This window comes from Choloepus didactylus, chromosome 18 (genome assembly GCF_015220235.1).
Source record: "Choloepus didactylus isolate mChoDid1 chromosome 18, mChoDid1.pri, whole genome shotgun sequence".
Lineage (NCBI taxonomy): Eukaryota > Metazoa > Chordata > Mammalia > Pilosa > Megalonychidae > Choloepus > Choloepus didactylus.
The window spans coordinates 30326560-30338218 of record NC_051324.1 but is presented as its reverse complement, the minus strand read 5'-3'; the positions used below and the strand labels follow the sequence as shown (position 1 = coordinate 30338218).

At 54.1% G+C, this 11659-nt stretch overlaps 1 long non-coding RNA gene across 1 annotated transcript; it reads left to right on the top strand.

The window, feature by feature from the left end:
* Positions 1-707: 707 nt before the first annotated feature.
* LOC119513052 lies at positions 708-10715 on the top strand. Its single transcript, XR_005212541.1, has 3 exons — positions 708-827; positions 9653-10333; positions 10566-10715. It is a non-coding gene; the product is annotated as an uncharacterized LOC119513052 (long non-coding RNA).
* Positions 10716-11659: the final 944 nt, after the last annotated feature.

Sequence of the window (11659 nt, the reverse complement as noted above, 5' to 3'; positions counted from 1 at the left end):
TAAGTATATCTGACACTGTGTATAATATGTTTTCAATGCCAGGCAACTTGTTAGCTTCCTAATATGTGTATTCTGGGATGTTTGCAAATACGTTACAGCACTTGGCAAATATACCTGCAGGACTGCTGGAGAGGCTGCCCCCGTTTTAGACTGATGTTATCTGCGGCTTTTAAACTTTCTTCTCCCGCTGTGAACCCAGACCTCGGTTGGTGACCCGGCAACTCATCACGCTCTATCTACAGTGGGACTGAGAATCAAGGGATCCACCGGTTCTGGGTGAACAGCTCCCTAAGGCAACCCCACCTTCCTGATGTCTTAAAATCTAGGAATACCAGGGCTAAAGGGAACTTTCTAGAACATCCAGCCCTGCTGCCCGTATACAGCAGGGGGAAGTCACGGCGCAGGGTGATGGTGGATGTAGGGCTTGATCCACGTTCCTGGACTTTCTGCTCGGGGTCAGGGTTTTGTGCAGAGGCTCCGTCCAACCCCCGATCCACTGTGTTTTTGACTGAGGCCAGAACCAGCAATCAGCAAAGGAGCTAACGTTTCATCTGTCAGATTTCTGAGCAGAGTGAAAGCCCCTGTCCTTGTCCCCACTCTCCCCTGGGCACCCTGCGTCCCAGGGCAGGAGCCACCAGCCGCAGGGCCTGCCGGGATGAGGGCTGGGAGCCCAGGGAGGGCAAAGGCCACCCTCAGCTCCCTCTCTCTGGCTGGCTTTCTGTCCTTCTGCCTTAGGAACAGGGCCTGGGGAGCTCACCCGGAGCAAAGGAAATCCCCACTCAACTTGGCTTTCATAATCTGCCTGCAGATCGTGCCTGGTTAACCTGGTGGGTCATTTTAATTTTCCAGAAGCTTTTCGATTTCCCTTGGATCCTTAATCAGATAAGGCGATCTGTGTGTGTGTGTGTGTGTGTGTGTGTGAGCGTGAGTGTGTGTGTGTGCTCCTGGGTTCACTCTGCTCTCCGCCCCCTCCCTTCCCTGCCCCCCTGTCTCCCTCCAGCAGGCACACTCTATCTCCTACATTATCACTTCCTGTCTCTTCCAGAATGCTTAAAGGAATCTAGAGAAAAGAGGAAGGAGAATTTCATCTCAAAACTGGAGCTGGCGCTCACACCTCTCTTTTCTGTCCCCATATGTTTTCCTGTTGTTTTGAAAGTGGATTTGGCATTGGGATGGTGCATTGTCTTGGGGGAGGGAAAGGGACTTCTTTCCCCTGTGCCTTGGCTCACCTCCAGAAGGGCTGCTTCTGCTTTCCCCTGCTGTGTTGTCATCGGATCCCCACATACTGCCCGAGCCCTGAGCTGTCTGTGCTCACAAACCAGTTTCTGGCTGAGGGGAACAGGCTGTATGAGAAAGCGCGATTGGATAAGGAGGGATGCCGGTGGCTGGAGGGTGCCGTGGCCATGCCCGCGGAGAGAGCATGGCCTCTAACAGCTTCCCTGCTGAAACTGGTTGTTGGGAAGCTGTTGTCTTCCCCTCGGAGCCTGTCTGCCTGGCGAAGCGCAGCAGGCCGCTGTCAGCAGCCTCCTGAGGGGCCTGGCCTGCTCAGGCCTCCGCTCAGCGCAGCAGGAGGAAGGGAAGGTAGGGGACCCCATGCTTTCTCTGCAGATCCTTTCCTGGTACCCCATTTGTTTTTGTGCCACTGTGCCTGGCTTGGGGCTTGGCCTACAGTAGGGACTTAGTAAATGTTTGTGGGTCTGAATTGAATTACCTGTTGGTGGCAGTGGGTGGGACCAGCTCATGAGAGGTCCATCCAGCTCTGAGAGCTGCAAGTCCTACTGTGTGCTGCTGTGTACCTCCAACACACCTGGCTGGGAACCGCTGGGAGCACAGGGGCATTTAAGGCATGGTTTCCTCCCCGGGGGCTCGCTTCAGAGGAGGGCAGTGAGAAGGAAGTGAAGTCACAGTGAGAAGGAAGCAAAGTCACAAGTGAGAAGGCCAGGGGCAGCTCAGCATGGATCAGCAGCTTTCCCGTGTCCTGGGGATCTGAGGAAGCTCACACTCTCAGAGCTCTTAGAGAATCACCTTGCGCCATACCACAGTTTACAGATGAAACCGCAGTAGCCTCAGGGTTTTACCATCCATCTAAAACAGGGTTTGGGGGCCAATTCAGGGTGATGACTCCCAGCACAGTGCTCTCTCCATTAGAGCATGTTGCTGGGGGAGAGTTAAGACCTGGACACAAGAAATACAATCATGTTAGACATGGCTGGGTGCATGGACTTGACATCAAGTGCTCCAAGGATTCAGAAAAAGAAGCCCCCAGTCCCAGCATTTGTAGCCTTTAATCTTGAATGCTTCATTTGTTCATTCTTTGTGTATTTAATTATCATCTTCCATATGCCAGGCACAAGTAGTTAACCAAAACAAGTCCTTGCAGGAAAGGAACTTACAGTCTAGTTCTGTTTCCAGGTTGGCCAGGCCAGGCTCCCCACTGTGGCCCTGCCTCCCTGCCCTTGCCCTTGGATGTTCCTATCAGCCCACTGGATAATGTTCCTGCCTCTCTCAGCTCCTGGGAGACCCACTCCTGGGCCCCTGGGGCAGCACTTCTTACCTGGCCTGTCCCTGCCCCATAGGTGGAGCCCAGACCCTTTGCCCAAGGCAGAGCCTCGACCGGATGGACACTAAGTATGTGTCCTCTCTCCAGTGATGCCCAGATGTGCCCGTGGCTTGTTGGCTGGCCCTTATCCCTAGACCCTCTGGAGCCTCCAGATTTCTTGCTGTGGCCTCAGCCAAGCCCAGAACATGACCAACTCTGTCCCCTGGGAGGGGAGGATGCAAGAGAGCTCAGCCTAGCTGCTGGCCAAGCTCTGACCTTTGACCTGGACTGTGTGATCAGGACCTGCCTGGTATGTGGCTCTGTGATTTGGGAAGCCACTTCCTCTGGGATAGGGTTTTCTAGGAAGGGGGTCCTGTCCCCTTGGCTATCTCCCCACTCCTTGCTGCCAGATTACCCCATCCCCACCCACACAGACATCCACAGTGCACCTGCACCTGCTCCTGCTCCCACTGGCCTGCCTGAATGCTTCCCATCCAGGCTGTGATGCTGCCTGCTCTCTGATCCCAGCCAGCCATGGTCTGGACTGCATGTCTCTGGCCCAGAGACAGTTGCAAAGCTGAGCACCCAGAAATCTGCATGTGTGTCTGACATTGTAAAGCCCAGGGAGAATAGGCAGGAAGGGGACAGACACTTTGGAGCTAAAAGAAATATTTCCCTGACCCGCAAGCCGAGGCTAAGACTGTGATGCTCCTGGTGAGTGTCCTCGCACGCTGGCTCATGGCTTCATTCTCCCTGGGAGCGGGAGGAAGGAAACTGGCAGGGTGCTCAAGGGTCTGGAGTTGGGCTGCAACTCTCTGAGCTGTTTGCTTCGGGGCCAGGGCAGAGGTGCCTCGGAGGTGGTGCGCATTCCTGGCCCTTTTAGCATTGCCTCTTCCCAGCCTTCCCTCCCCTTCTGCCCCCTGTTCACTCTTCTTCTATTATCAGCGGGTGAAGTGGAAAACAACCAGGCTCTTAGGAGAATGTACCTCTCTGCTCCTTTCTCTGGCTGCTAATGGAGCCAGCAGCTGTCCCCAGTCATGTGTGGCTGCCCTGCCCCTCTGAGACTGGGGGTGGGGACCAGTTAGGGAAAAAGATTTTGCTTAGTTCTGTTTCCCACGGGAGCCCAGAGCTGACATCATGCAGGGAGGGCAGAGAAACAGAGCAATTGATTTGGAGGTGGAGATGTGGGCATAATAATCCCAGCTTTCATTTATCGAGTGCCTCCTGCGAGTCAGGCAATATGCGAGGCATTCTAGTTGCGTTATCTCATTTAATCCTCTCTCCAGCCCCGGGAGGCAGGCAGGGATTGCCGTCATCCTCCTTTGGTAGATGTGGGCTCTGAGACTCAGAGAGGTTAAGTAACTTGCTCACCGTCACACAGCTAGGAGGAAATAGAGCTGGGATTTGAACCAGGGCTGCCTGACTCTGGTGTTCTTTCCTGGTGCCACAAGTGGGTTCCAAGAGGCTAAAGATGTGCTTTAGTCCCAGCACAGAGGCTCAGAGCTCATCCTGCCTTGGACAGGCAAGGAAAATAGGGTCCTTATTCCAGTGGAGGTGGGGGGGCTTCCCAAGGCAGCCAGAGCTCAAGAGGCAGCCAGAATCCCGGTCGAGGGGGTACCTGGGTCACGTCCGGGAAGTCAGGGGTGCCTAGCACATCTTTTGGACTGTCTTTAAAGCTCTTTTTGCCTTTTAAAAAAAGGGTTGGACCATACAAATTGCATCAGTATCTAACTCGGATGGGGGTTGACCATCCACATGGGGCTGAAGAAACCCAGCTCTGGGGAGACCCAGTGATAAGCCCCGAGTTTAAAAGGAGAGGTGAGATGAGACTGACAAGGTAGGATGACCCTTGGAGACAGAAAAGGGAAGTTTCAAAGCCAGCTGGAGCATGTGGTGAGAAGAATGGGACAGGGACAGGGACAGGGAAGCAGCTAAGACTGTGCCACCCTGCAGAGCTGGGGCCAGCTTTACGGTGCCTGGCACTCGGCATGGGCTCAGGGTGGCTGCTTGAAGGAACTTCCTGGGTGCAACACCCTGCACATAGTAGGTGCTCAGTAAATGAATGGGCTTCAGGAAGGAATGGGCTCCCTCCAGAGGATTTGTTTTTCTCACTTGGGAATACCACGTGCACAAGAAGGACAGATATGGACATTTTTTTGAGCACCTACTATGTGTCAAGCACCCTGTTAGGCATTTTCACATGTTATCTCCCTGATCTGGGCTTTATTTCAAAGTAGGACATTCAATCCACATGGGGGTGGCCCCTGACGCCCCTGACGCTGTCCACACAATGCCCCTGAGAAAAGCCCCCACTCCCTGTAGAAGCAAGAGTCACTATCATTTTCCCAGTTGTCCTGGGGACCCGGTGGAGTCACTCCCACTCCATCTTTTGCTGCCCCCTGTTCCATGCCATGTCTGTGACTCATTTCCCTTGCTGCCGTGTCTGTTCCCGGCGGGGTTACAGGGGCCAGTGGAGAGGCACAGGCAACCATCTGCAGCCTGCCTTAGATGCTTGTGTCATGGGCCCTTGGAGCTCCAGTGTGAGCAGAGCAGGGCCTCGGGTTAGTGTGTGTGTGGGGGGGTGCATGGACCTGCGCCTAAACCCTGGCTCTGCCCCACCTTGCTGACTTGCTGTGTGATCTCAATCAAGGCAAGGTCCCCTCCGGAGCTCGTTTCCAATTCTGAAAAGGGCTGGGGGATGGGAAGAACTCTCCCTACATTTCCCTTCTGTTTGTGTTTTTGTCCTCCTCTCACCATGAGGCATAGTTAATCGTAGGCGATTTGTGACTCCTGCCTCCACTGCTCTCTAGCTTCATGGTGTTGGGCAAGTTATTAACCTCTTCAAGCCTCAATTTCCAGATGTGTAAAATAATACGCACTTTGTGGGTTCTTGTGGGGATTAAATGAGATGAAGCCTATAATCTTGTGAATTTAGCACCTGGCACAGGGCAAATGCTCAGAAGAGGCTGAGCTGGTGTTTAGTCTTCCTCCTCCTCCTTCTCCTCCTCACCATCATCAACGTCATCTCCCGGAGCTTTGGCCGGCCAGGGATGCTTGGACCCTCGGGATCTGGGCTCCATGGCAGACCCTGCCCAGGAGAGGGCAGACAGACAAGTCGCTGCGTCCTTCCTCTTTTGGAAGAAGCAGTCACCCCCCCTGGTCCTGCTCTGTCTCCTCTGTCCAGCCATTGGTATTAATTTACCCACTTTCAATTCCACTGGCCTTGCTCTGCCAGCCCATCTCCCAGGGGCAAGGGCAGAAGGACTGCCAGTCTCCCGAGTTTCCAGGAAGGGGGAGGGGGATGTCAAGGAGAAACCAGCATGGCTGGGCGAAGAACCCCAAGCATCTGCAGCCCAGGAAAGGCTCCTGGGGCTGGGGCTGGTAAATTGCAAATGAGAGAGGAACTCCGGGCCGGGCCGGGAGGAGCCCCTCTGCAGCCCTGTTCTGAAAGATGGACAGGCAGGGCTGGACAATCCCTCCGGGCTCTTCCAGCACCATCGTTCCTGGGTTCTCTGGCCTGATGATTGAATTTCCTGATACCCTCATTGTCCTTTCTTCCTACCTCACTCTAAGCCTCACCACCCCGAAGGGACCCAGCCTGTAATTCAGTATTCCCTGCGAACTCTGCCCCACTGGCATTCGCTGAGTACACCTGGCACAGCCTAAAGAGGTTTGGGCAGGAGCGGCTGAACCCTGGGGCTGGAGAACAGGAGCACTGTGTGAGACAGCAGAAAGAGCTCCAAATGGAGGGGTCTGGTCTCAGCTCCAACATTAATACCCTGATGCCTTAGGAGGAGTCATTGCCCATCTCTGGGCCTCAGTTTCCTCATCTGTGAAATGGGAGAGTAGTGCTTGATGACTCCTAATGGACTTCCAGCTCTGACTGTTTATCTGTGTCTCCGGACTTCTCAGAAGCCTCAGGCTATGGCCCTGGGAGGGGTGCCCAGGCTTCCCCACAAGTGGTGTGGTGGACCCTTCCTCCTCCCAGACCCCAAGACCATTCTCTGCGGAATAGTAGTAGGAGCTGTCATTCTCCCTCGGTGAAAAGGGGCGTTACTCTTTGTCCTCCTTCACTCCCTCCTGCCTTTCCTTCCTCCCCCATCCCATTCTCTCCTATTCCGTGAGCACCTCCTCTGCGTAAGGCACTGGTTAGACCCTGGGGTGTGGATATAAAGACGAACACAGGGCTCCCCCTCATTCAGGTGGAAAAGACGGATCCAAGTGCACGTGACCACAGCACAAACTGGCGTGTGGGATATTCGTGCTGGATGTCGTAGCACAGAGAAAGTGAGACCCCTGGGGGCTGGGTATTAAGGAGGGGATTGGGAATCTTCACAGAAGAGGTTGGAGCTGGATCTTGAAAGATGAGAAGAAAACTCTGTCTACACAAAGGAGAGAGAGGACATCCGGGACAGGGTGACCAGCCTGTGCAAGGGACAGGAGGCAGGCGCAGGGAAGGAGGTGCTGAGTGGCTGGGGTGTGGAAGTGTGCAAAGCTGGGCTATAAAAGAGGCAGAAGGAGACCTGGGCCAGATCTGGGAAGAACTTTGGGTTTTATTTCATTTATGTAGACCGTCTGTGTATTAATAATAATGATAGAAATAGTAGCTAACATGCACATATAACATGCACTTTATTCCAAAGGCTGTTCTAAGCAGTCAATGTGTTTCATACTATCCTCCCCCAAATCCCTAATATCTATTAGAATCCCCATTTTCCTAAGGAGGAAAGTGAGGCACAGAGAGGTTAAATCACTTGCCGATGGTCACACAGTTGGCAAAGATTCAAATCTAGGCAGTCTGGCTCCAGAACCTGTGCTCTGAGCCACCCAAGGGGGGTGGGGTGCAGCCTCCACTGAGCACCAGCTGCTCCAGGATTTTCTCACGAAGCCCTCCTCCCTGGCTGGTCACCTCTCACCCTCTCTCTCAAACAGACAGGTGAGGGCCGGCAGCCAGGAGCCTGGGTTTGGGACAGCATCTGTGTCCAGTGCTGAACGTCTGCCTGCATTTTGATCTGATTATTCCCGTCCTCTGTCTACTGGCAGGAGACAGCACCTGCTTTCCACAGTCATAATTAAGCTGTATTTTTGTTTTTATTTACTTAGCATCAGGATGGGAAGAAGTGTCTCCTGTGCACAGATGAGGAGTGGCAGGTGATGAGGTGGGGGCAGGTGCCCGGAAAGCCTCTTTATTTTGAGCCACGGAGAGCCTTGGCCATTGGCAGTTACCTGCCCACCCACCCTCAACTCAGAACTTTCAAGGGCTCCCTGTTGCCTGGCAGCCCTAGCCAGTGAGAGCCACACTCCCTGGTATGTCAGTCAGGCCTCTCTGATTATAACGCAAGTTCAAATCCCACCTCCACTACTTATTAGCCTCTCCATCTTGGCTGAGCCATTTACTTTTTTATAGCCTCAGTTTTCTCATCTGTAAAATGTGGTTAATACAACTCACCTTTTAGGATTAACGTGAGATAAAAACAATATTCCATTAAGCCTCTAACACAGGGCTGGTACACAGTAGGTACTAAGTGCTCTCTCTACCTTTCATATTATTGTCCCCCAACCTTATGAGGCATGTACTATAAACATCCTCATTTTCCAGATGAGGAGACTGAGGTGGGGAGAGGAGGAGTTACTTTCCTAAGGTCACATGGCTGGCAAGTGGCAAAGGATTCAAGTCCGCCAGTCTCTCCTTCTATCTTAGCCTTCCTTCTCTACCTATCCTACCCTCCAGCCAAACTGCACTGCTTGCTGCTCCCACTTCCCAGCTACTCTGCTTTGCTCGAGCAGTGGTCCCCGAACTGGTCCCACACTTCACGGTCTGTCTTGAAGGCAGCCCCTTTGGGAAGCCTTGCCAGCTTTGCTGATAGAATGGAACTTCTCTCCTTTTCTCTGGACTTGTATTTTTCTTGGATTTTAAATCTAAGAATTTGGGCTCAAACCCTAGTTCTGCTACCTAACTGCAGGGTACAACCATAGGTAAATCACCTAGTTGCTCAGAGCCTCAGTTTCCCCATTGAAAGCGGGAGGAAATCAGGGCACACTGTGAAGTGGATGTGCCTTGGAGTCAGCAAGTCTTAGGTTGAAATCTTGCCCTTAGTGTTTAATGGCTGTGTAGTCTTGGGTGGTGTGTTTAGTGAGCCTGTTTTCTCACTGTTTTCATGAGTGGAAGAACTTGCCAAGTGACCAGTCTCATGATTACTGAGAAACAGGGCAGGGTGGTTGTATACCTGGATTCCAGAGCCAGTATGCCTGGGTTTAAATCCCAGCCAGACCTCTTAATAGGAAAGTCACTTAACCTTTTTGTGCCTCTGTTTTTCCACCTGTCACATGGGGCTGCTGGTAATGACACCTAACACACAGTGTAGCTGTGGGGATTAAATAAGATAATACATGCAGAACACTTACAACAATGCCTGGCACTTGGTAAGAGCACAGTAAGGATTGGTTGCTGCAATATCACAGCATTGTTCTGGGATTAATTGAGACTGTGAAAGTGCTTTGTAAATTTCCAAGCTGGGGATCAGCACAAGGTATCGGTTATTCTCCTGCCTTGGATGTAAGTCATTTGTGCCCTGCTTCACTGCCCTCACCAAACCCCTAGTGACGTTGGCAGGGCAGGGATCAAGCCCCATAGCCTGGGTCCCTCCATAGGCTTTACCGTGAACGCCACACATGGTCAAAAGTGAATCAGGTGCCCGGCTTGGGAAGGCTGTCGTGCCTCAGTTTCCCTGAGAGCCCCAGTGTGGCCACCCTCTGAGTTGAAGTGAGCAGCCTGCTTCCTAGCCAAGACCCAGCCTGCCGGCTTGGGGTTCCTGTCAGTGCTCCCAGGAGCCGCCCAGTGAGGGCTCTGGGGCTGCCTGCAGTGCGGCCACCCTGACCCCCTGGGCCCACGGCAGGAGCACGGCCCACCTGAAGGGCTGCAGGTGGAGACCTCTCAAGGCCCCTCCGCCATCTGGGGGTCAAGGACCTCCCTGCCCCTGCCTCCAGCCTGGGCTCCTGCTGGGGTCACCTCTGCAGGGGCAGGCACTCTGCTAGGGCTGCGGGAGGAGTGGTGAGTGGGAGAGACGGTTTCCCACCCCCCACTTCTGCAGTTTGCATTTACTTTTCCAACAGGTCCGTGAGCCACGGAGCTAATTCAGAGAATCGCTCAGGCAGCAGCAGCAGGAGCTGCGTGCTCAGCGCAGTGGGTCGTCAGCCATCACGACGCTAACCAGGAGAGGCAGCGCGGGCCCCGCTTGTTACAGAGGTTGAGGGAGGACGGAGCCGCTCACTGCTGCTGTGGACTCGGCCGCTCCGGGGTGTGGCCCAGGAGCCAGCTCCCTGGGTCTGTGGCCGAACCCACCCGACTTGCGCAGGGAGCAGCGCAGGAGGTTACAGGGCACCTGGTGCTACTGCGGAGACAGGCACACCTAGGTTCAAATCCCAGCTCTCCCTTCACCTGCTGGGAGTCCCTGGGCAGGTTCCTTGACCTCTCTGAGCCTCATCTTGCTCATCTGTAAAATGGACACAGGAGCTCCGCTAATAAACTCCTTATTTTACAGGGTTCTCGGAAGGGTTTAAAAGAGTGGTACAGCTATAGCAAGAGCTCCCTACACCTATTATTATGATTAAAGGATTATGTGTAAGACTCCTGGCTGCAAAGTGGTCCAGCTGGGGTGTTTCAGATTCCCCCGGACTTGATTTTCCCACCTAGATAGATAACACAGAGACTCTCTGCAGGATTATTATCGAACCAGCCCATCCTTCAGAGGGCTCACAGGCAGGAAACAAAGAGAACTAATGGAGGAAACCAAGGTAGCAGGGGCTGGTGGGGAGGGGGGAGAGGAAGAGGCTGGCTCAGAGTGGGGGGCTTGGGCTGCTTTTGAGGGGATGTCAGATGTGGGGCCAGGGCGGGGCCAGGAGACACCCATGGCAGGGTGGAGGTGAGTGGGGACTGTGGGGGAAGTGAAGTCTGCACAAGTTTGCTGGTGCCAGACCGCAGAGGCCTTGAATGCCAAGCCAAGCCTCCAGGCCTTGACTCTTCCAGCAGGAGGGAAAGGACGATCGATCGACGGGCTGCCTGACATGGAAGGAAGGTGCTGGCTCTGTGCATTTTGCATTGAGAGGAGAAAATGTGCCTGATTTTGCTGACTCGGAGCTGCCGGACGAGGGTGGCTTCCTACAGTCAGAGAGGACTCTCCATGCCACAAAAGGCTGCATGATGCTCTCCTTTAAATAACACATCTCCTCGGTGGCTTTTTGTTTTAAGGACATATATTTGGTGTGTGAGCGTGGCTGACTGCCACCCCTGGTCCTAGACTCTGAGACCTGGGAGGAGCGTCAGAACCCTCCAGCCCAGCTCCCCTGCCTTATGGAGGTGGCGGCCCAGCCGTGGTCCCTTTTACTGCCTCTCGCCTGGGTCTGTGCCCTGCCAAGGCTAGAACCAGGGTTCAGAGATTGGGGTTCTCAGTGTATGTCTCTGGCACCTTTAAAGACAGCCCCGGGCACAGCCCCCTGAGGTGCGGTGATTGTGCCCAGGAGCACAGAGGGGCAGGGGGTCCTGAAGGGCCCAGAGCTGGCCAGCGAGCAGCCCCCCATGGTGGTGCTCCCCAGGGCTCGGAAACCCTTCTGTGTCCTGAGCGTTCGTCCAGGAGACAGAAGCCTTCCCCTGGGCCTGTGTGGGACCCAGCGGGCTGACAAGGGGTGCGGTTTGGTGCTGTGGAAAGATCATGGAACGGAGACTCCAGGGCCCTAGCTGTGGAGCTTCATAAGTCATCCTCCATTCCTGCGCCGTGGTTCCCCCTCCTGTCTAATTGGGGAAGGGGGCAAATAACTTTGAAGGGCTTTTGCAGCTTTGCTCTTCCCCATCTGCGGAAGCTCAAATTCCTGGGGCATGTTTTCTAGCCCCCTCTGGAAACCGTGGCCCTTAATTTGGACCACAGCTTACCAAGTTCCTGGATTCTCTCTATTTTACAGGTAGACAAACTGAGGCCCGGGGACAAGGAGCACTGCAAAGAGGGCGGATGAGAACCCAGGGGTCCAGGCTCCCCAGACAGGAGCACCCTACTCCTCCTCTCCCCATCCTCACCATGACTGTGGAGAAATGGGGTGCCCCAGACCCTGCTGATCTGGTGCCATTTG